Source organism: Peromyscus maniculatus, chromosome 9 (assembly GCF_049852395.1).
Source record: "Peromyscus maniculatus bairdii isolate BWxNUB_F1_BW_parent chromosome 9, HU_Pman_BW_mat_3.1, whole genome shotgun sequence".
In the NCBI taxonomy this organism is placed as follows: Eukaryota; Metazoa; Chordata; class Mammalia; order Rodentia; family Cricetidae; genus Peromyscus; species Peromyscus maniculatus.
The window spans coordinates 70,110,638-70,119,153 of NC_134860.1; the positions used below are offsets into that span (position 1 = coordinate 70,110,638).

General features: G+C 39.8%; 1 non-coding gene across 1 annotated transcript; it reads left to right on the forward strand.

The window, feature by feature from the left end:
- Positions 1-632: 632 nt before the first annotated feature.
- On the forward strand, positions 633-793 carry LOC121832481 (U1 spliceosomal RNA). Its single transcript, XR_006076135.1, has one exon. It is a non-coding gene; the product is annotated as a U1 spliceosomal RNA (small nuclear RNA).
- The last annotated feature ends 7,723 nt before the right edge of the window (positions 794-8,516 follow it).

Genomic DNA, 8,516 nt, shown 5'->3' on the forward strand with positions numbered 1-8,516 from the left:
CCCCAAATCCTGCCTAGCCAGCAGCCAATCAGCTTTTTATTAACAATGAGAGCAGCAGGTCTTCACAGTGTACAAAAGGATTATTCCACAGGAACATAGTTTCACTCCATTATCAATTCAAATATAACTCTTCCAGGAAGCCTTCCATGATAAGCATGTTAATCCTCAGCTGCCCCCTCTCCTCACATCCATTTTCTAACCTTCTGCTCTGAACTGTGCCCTAGTGGCTGATTCCCATAGGATGATCTACAGAGGCCTTTTAACAGCTGGCTTTCATTTGGGTCTTACTTATGGAAGGATCTAGCAGGAGGCTAGAAGGGGGAAGTAAAAAATAACTAAAGTGTTCTTGCCTGCTCCTAGATCCTCATCACAGGCAGGCATCCACTTGTGCTTGGTTCTGGGAAAATCATTTCCCTTCTTGACCATTGAACTCCAGGGTGTAAGGAGCTTACCAGGACTGCTATTTGTTAAGTGTCCCAGGATCTCCCTTTGTCTTTCCTAGCCTAGATCAGGCCTGCATAAGTGTCAGGAAAACTTGCTCAACTGAACCATGTGCAGTGAGACTGACATTCTGCTGAGACACTGACCTCCAGTCCCCTTCTTGGGCACTATTTTCTTTTAAAGACAGAGCCATGTTTACCTGGAAGGGGCAATACCAGGATCACAAGGGTGGTTTTCCCTGGGCAAGACTTAACCATTGTACTCTGGATGTACCTGATGTGATTTCCCTAAATGTGGGAAACTCCACTGCATGATTTGTGGTAGGGGGGGACTGAATTCACACTCTTCCCATAAAAAAAATAGAAAGGAAGGAAAGAAGGATGGGAGAGAGGGAGAAAGAAAGGAAGGGAGGGAGGGAGAGAGGTCTAGACAGAGACAGAGAGACAGAAAGAAATAAAAGAAGAAGAAAGAAAGTCTCCCTATGTAGCCCTGGCTATCTTGGAACTCACTATGCAGACAAGGATGTCCTCGAACTCACCGAGATTTGTTGAACATCCAAAGGACATTTTTACGTCCTTCCTTTTTGTTCCTGTGACATCTTCTGCTTACCTTGGTCACAGTCATTGTTACAGGCCATTCCAAGGCTAGTTCACTTTGTCATCTCTCTCTGTATTATTATCATTTTAAAGCCAGGCTTTCCACTATTACACCTGTCATGTGGCATTCAGTACATCCCCATATCTGCTTATTCCATCTTACAGTCTCTGGATTAATGTTGATATGCCTGTCTCAAAAATAGCTACAGGGGGAGAGGTACAGGGAAAGAGCAAGTACCCAATAAACAATGATGATGGAACATGAAAATGTCTATGTACTGCAAAGTGATTTTGCATCTATTGGCTTAATTACAACCACTTCATGAAAAATTGCATTCAGTAATAAATGATATTACCAGCTGCTGAGGAGTCTGCAAATCAGTCAAGCCAATGGACAACCTAGGTTCAAAAGATTTTACCCTTTACTCATTATTTTTCTAGTTTTGCAACATAGCATATTACCGAAAGTCTCTGCCTTAAGCTCTTACCTACGAGCAGAAGAAAATAATGGCCTTCCACGTCATAAAGACTGCTAAGTAGTTGACATGTGAATAGAGGTCAGGTATCTATTGAATGTCCTTTAGACTGGACAGTCTTGTTTCTGATAAGCTCCTAATCTCCTGAAAGTCTAAAAAAAATACTTCTGAACTTTGGAACAAAAACAGTTTCCTCCCATGGAATAAATGCCTTTGCATCCCCTGAATAAAGGTGAAGGGTATTCCCTCATCAAAAAGGCTTGAGTTAGGAGTCTCACAAAACTCCATCTCCTCCAAGCTGCACACTTCACATTTTCTTCACACTGATCTCATTATCATCAAAACATTCATTTGAGCATTTATGAAGCACAACCATATGACTATGTCTCTAAGACATGCTCTGTCTCCTCCATCACATAAGACAGAGTAAAATTCATATGAAGTCTCAAGTTCTAATTCTGAATGCCTCATAGTGTATTTGAATGAGGTAGGTAAATGTTCTTATACTTTACTCATCTGTAAAGATATAAAAATAATGCCCGGTCATTAGTTAAAAGTGAAGAGAGTTTGAAGTGAAAACAAACTTCAATTAGATACTACATAGTAGCAATTCATAAACATCTTAGATCCTTTTCTTTGTAACGCAGAGAATGAAATGAAGGAAAAAGTCATAGGTTATATGGAGGAGCTCTCACCCTTACTCTGTCTCATTCTATCAGTACATGTACCAGAAGGTTTTTGCAGTCAAGGTCCCTATCACCACCCTAGAGACCAAGAGAGAAGCATAGAAATCCAGGTAAACATTAACCTGCAGCAAGTCCAGTCACCTTTCATTTTAAACACTTCCATTTGACGCAGAATGAAACAAAGAGAAAGAAATGTCCAGAATAGGATATGTAAGTTTGAGCATATTGAGAACAAAATTCATTTAAGGTGATGACCCAGGATAGGTCCTAGGCCAAGCAGAAAACAGAAGGGATCCACATGATGAGTAGACTCTAAGTAGGTTTCAGGTAGTTCCACATTTTGGGGCCAGCTAAAGCAAGATGTTGAACTTAAGTCTGCTGACAGAGCACCTATGGAGAATAAATAATGTAAGACACTGGACTAAGATTACATGCATATGTAGGGAGGAAGAGAGAGAGAGAGAGAGAGAGAGAGAGAGAGAGAGAGAGAGAGAGAGAGAGAGAGAGAGAGAATCATCAGGTGGGGTTGGAGGAATAGTTATGAGGCTGGGATGTAATCATGTACAGGGGGAATGAAGAGATAAACATCTATCATGAGCAGTAGAAGCCAAGTTCCTCACTAGAAGAAGAAATGAGTTACATTATGCAAAAAAGAAAGAAGCAGAGTAGATCATGGGGTGTCATGATTCATTGAAATGCAGTTAGAGCAGATGTCTTAAAGAATAATTGGATCAATGTGGTTGACAACAAATCATTGGATACTTCAAAGTAGCTATAGGAGATCATTTGGGGGTATTCTCAACACACACACAAAAATGATGTGTTCAAGGTGCCAGTTAGACAATACTTTGAGTACTACATATTGCATATGTGTAGTGAAATGTTATTCTGTACCTCACAATATGTACAAGTATAATGTGCCAAACAAAAACATGAATGAAGTATATAGGACTGTTAGAAGACTTGGTGGAAGCATTAGGACTTGAGTTTGGATCTCCCATGCTCACGAAAAAGCTGAGTGTGGTGGAACAAAAACACCAGAGCTGCAAGGGGGGTGGACGGTGAGACAGGTGGATTCTTAGAGTTCGCTGGCCAGCTAGTCTAGCCAAAATGACAAGCCCAAGGTTAACAAGAAACCTTGTCTCAAAAAAGTAAGGTGGAAATCAAACAATACTGAAAGACAACTGAAGTCAATCTCTGGCCTCTACACACACAGTGGTAAGTTTACCTGCACATTCAGGTGCACATATGTACACATCACACATATTCTGTGCATCCAATGTGATCAATGATATAAATGACGAATAATCCATGATCTTTATGCATAACATACACAAAGGAAGATGGAAGGAAGAGAGGAAGGAAGGAAATATAATATATTATATTGACTTGAGGTTTAGCTAGCAGTGTGAATTTTAGTCTTTAGTACATTTATAGAAAGACAATGGTATAGAGTGAGTGTGTGTGTGTGTGTGTGTGTGTGTGTGTGTGTGTGTGTGTACATGCCACTAGCTCTGTTCTCTGAGGAAGTTTGGAGTCATTGATACCCATGAGGCAGTGTGCATTGCTAGTGTTCATTTCTTGACTTCCAAATACTGTTTTCCAATAAAATAAACTACAACTCCCTGAAGAATGGCTGAGTACAAGAATAAGGTGAGAGAACGCAATGCAAGTGTGTAGCATATAACTGTACCACAAAGCAAGGAGACACTCCAAGAGTGATAATGACAGTGCGTGAAGACCCATGCCATGAGCCAGCTTGAAGGCATTTCCACTGGCTAGAAACAATTTGTGCATCAAAAATAAATGATGAAGGTTATTGTGGTGGTTTGAAAGGAAAATGGTCCCATGAGCCTGTGTATTTGAATACTTGGTCCTTAGTTGGCAGCATTATTTGGGGGAGGTTATGAAACTTTTCGACCTTTTTGAAGGAAATCCATCACTAGGAAGGGCTTTAAGACTTTATAGTTCAGTTCCACTTCCAGTTTTCTCTCTGTTCCAGATGCCTGCTGCCAGGCCTCCCCTGCCAGTGTGGACTCTGCCTCTGACACTGCAGACAAAACAAACTCTTTTGCAAGTCACCTTCACTCATACTGTTTTGCCACAGCAACAAATATTAACTAACACCACAGTAGGAGTATAACCTACCGAACAAAAGAGAAAACCACCATTCTATGCTCATAGAAATACATAAATGAATAAAGAGTGTACTCAACAAAGACCTGGATACCACATAATTTTTAAAGCAACTCTCCCCAAATGATTCTTAATTACATTGTGAGAAAATGTAACTACCAGGAAGGTGTTGTTCAAATCTTAGATGGTCTTTTAATAAAAAACCTGGTACCAGATATTGAGGTAAAAGCTGAAAGATCAGAGATGCAGAACAGCCAGCCACTAGTTCTTACCTCTACGAAATCCTCAGTCTAAAGAGAGTGAGTTCCTGCTTCCTCACACCTTATATACCTTTCTCTGTCCTGCCATATTACTTTCTTGGATTAAAGGCGTGTGTGCCACCACTGCCTGGCTCTGTTTTTTTTTTTTTTTTTTTTTTTTTTTTCTCCTATACAGGATCAGTTTCATGTAGCCCAGTGTGGCTTTGAACTCAAAGAGATCCAGACAGGGCTCTTCCTCCTGAGTGCTAAGATTAAAGGTGTGTGCCACCACTGCCTGACCTCCATGTCTAATCTAGTGACTAGCTCTGTCCTCTGATCCTCCGGCAAGTTTATTAAGGTACACAATGTAGCACCACAAGAAGGTATCTGTGAAACACCACTAAGTGGTAATAATCAAGTAATTTCCAAAAAGGAACAAATCAAAAACATGTGCCACATAAGAAGATATGTTAAGGAAATCCAAGCTTCATTGCAATGACTCCAAATCTAAATTTGAAGAAACTTTAGACAAGCCCCAGGTTAAGAGTGTGCTACAAGTTAACCTGACTACAGTTTTCAAGGAAAATCATGAAAGAAGAAGAAACTATTTAGGCAGAAAGAGACTAAAGAAACACATGTAAGTGCAACCCTGACACCTGAACTATATCCTCTTATTGGAGGGTATAACTGGGAGGCAGAAAAAACCTTCAGAGTATCTGAGGGCTAAAGAGTAACCAGGTCCCTCATGTCAGCTCTCTGGTTATGTGGTTGCTACAAATAATGTCTATGGGGCTAAAAGATGGCTCAGTGGTTAAGAGCACTTGTTACTCTTGCAGAGGACCCAGGTTCAGTTCCAAGCACCCACATAGAAACTCACAACCACCCATAACCCCCAATTCCAGGGTATCCAATGCCTTCTTCTGACTTTTGTGGACAGTAGGCATGCACATGATTCACATACATATATGCATACATATATACATACAGAAAAAATATCCATGCCCTAAATAAAATTGAATATACCTATTAAAATAACAAATAGTATCTCCATATAAAATATAACTGAAAATTTTAGAAGCGACAGGGCATAAAGTCAGCAACTTCCCCTCAAGTGTTTCAAACAAAACTGTTTTTTATTGCATGTACAAATTTTCTGCTCAATTTCAGTGGTTAAAATATTTACACATTTTTTTTTTATAAATCTCTAGCTGTAACCACCATATCTACCATGGACAGAGTGGTGATTCCCTCGTTTGCATTCCATTATATCTTAGAGGGTTTATTCCCCTCTTTTATTCCACTGTGCTAGTATGAGCCAGTGTTCTGTGTTTAATTTTATACTCTGTGTTGAGAATATTCTGAATCAGAGGAGAAGGCCAAGAAGGCAGAGTGGGAGTGAAATAATATACTCCAGTGATCTTTATGGATTCACAGGACCCTGAAAATGCAAATACTTATTATTGTTGACCTCCCCAACTTTGCCCATAGCTGGAGGTACCATGGCTTCTTAAGAGGCTAGCTCAGTAATTACTACTATAAACCATGTGCCGCAGCCCTCACTGGGACACACATGGCTGGGGCCGCCAGCAAGACTCAAGAAAATCCTTGCTAGGCTCCATCAGCAGAGTGGACTCCAGATGAATGTCCCTTGGCAGGACAGAAACCTCAATCCAAGTTTGCTTCCTTCAAAAACTACTGCTAAACTATTGGATCCAGAATCCTTTGTGAAGATGGAAGAATCACAGACATTTGTGGCACAGACAAAAAAAAAAAAAAAAGCCTGGGTTTAAACTCAGATGAAAACTGCAAACATCACAATCTTCCTCTGCTATAATTCATTCATGTCCTTGTAAGAAAATGGCATGGACTAGGTGGCTTATGAACCACAGAGAGTGATTGCTTGTATTTCGGCAGGCTGGAAGCTTACTATCAAGGTTGATGTTTCTCTATATTCTGAGGGGGAAGTCCATTCCTTCAGTCAGTGCCTTCTGGGTGTGTCTTCACACTGTGGAAAGGGTGAAGAGCTTTTTTTGGGGTCTCCTTTATAAGGATGCTAATGCCACTCATGTGGGCTCTGTCACCATGGCCTCATGACCCCCCAAGAACTTCACTTCCAAACACCATCACCTTAGGAGTTAAGATTTCATTGTGTAAATTTGACATCCTCTGAACATACTAATTTTGATCTTTGCCCCTGGAGCCCAGATTCCAGAGGAGAAATCTATCTCTTGCTTCAGCTACTTCCAGGCCATCAGCTTAAGCTTAATGAATGCTTTGTGGCTTGCATCATCTTGCCATCTGAACATAATAGTTTCAGTCTTCAAAAGATGATCCAAGAAGAGTAGACTTGGAACATTTTAAGGAAATAACTTTAAGTCTGTTCAGCATATAATTTGGGCTTGTTGGTATTTATTCTAGTTTTAGTTTTTGTTTTAATCTTCATTTCAAGTTTCTGCTCTGGGCAGTCCTTCTAAGCCCCTGAGAATTGAGTTTATAGAGTTGCTATGTCATCACTATAGACTTAGACAGGGATGTGTTCAAGTCGAAGCTCTGCTAATCACAGGAAACAACTATTCTAAATTTCCTAAGTATAAATTTTCTCAACCCTGAGATGAGAATTTCACTAATATTATCTGGTATATAGAGTTGTGGGAGGTAATTTAAGATATTAAGCAGCTAAAATTACTTGACAGAAAACCAGTGAGCTGTTTTTAAAGATTTATTTTATTTTGTTTTGTTTTATGTGTAAGTGTCTGCATGTATGCCTGTGTACCACTTGCATAACTGGTGACCACAGAAGCCAAAAGAGGATGTCAGAGTCCTTGTAACTGGAGGTATAGAAGGTTGTGAGCCACCATGTGGGTGCTGAGAGCTGAAGCCAGATCCTCTGCTAGAGCAACAGATACACTTAAATCATGAACCAGCTCTTTAGACAGATGCAATGTGTAAAACGTTAGGTTTGTGATTCCTTCAAGATCCCTTATGAGATTACCTTTCAAGATAAGTAATAAAGTGATTGGTCCTGCCCTTGTAACTGCAAAATGCAGCCTGCCAGTAAAAAAAAATATCTTGCTTGCTTACACACTGTTAATCTATAACAAGTTGCTTGGGTATAAATGTATGTGGGTTCTTGGGATAATTTGTTTTTCACCTGTAATACACAAAATATTTAATCATATAAGGGATATGGAAAATATGCTGGTTTTTTACTTGTATTCATTGTAATCATTCACTTGAAAAACAGAATGTAACCACATTGTAACTTTTATATTGCCTGAAAGATTTTGCTGGGGTATGTAAGCTGTAGGGGAAAGAATAAAGGTAGAGTTAAAATGGGTTAGAAGGAAAACATCATGAATGAGAGAGTTAGGAGAACATCAAAAATGAGAGAATTAGAAGGAAAATATCAAGAGAGTTAGAAAGAGAAGGAAAACATCAAGAGAGTTAGAAAGAGAAGGAAAACATCAAGAGAGACAGAAGGGACATTTCTGGATAGAGATAAGAAAAGAGAATATGGAACACAGAATGAAGAATACAGAATAAAGGTGTAAACCATTGAGAGAGAGAGTGTGTGTGAGTGTTTTTCCCTAAGCCCCCATCAGATAAAAAGTCATAGTCTTTAAATTTTTAAATTTTTTTCCTACTTTCTCTTTTTCTACAATTTTTTTTAATTCATTTTGCAAACCAGCCACAGATCCACCTCTCATCCCTCCTCCCTCTCCCCTCACCCCTACCTAACCTTCCCTGCTCCCACTCCTGGCCTACCCCTCCTCCCCTCCTCCCAAAGGGTAAGTTAGTACACACCAATCCCATGGATTCCCTTTAACACCTGCACTGAGGGGGACTGACCGCCCAGACAGAGAAATGGCCCCACACTCATACATATGCAGACATCAGAAATTGGGCTTAGTGGTTTTTTTTTTGTTTTTTTTTTTTTTTGTT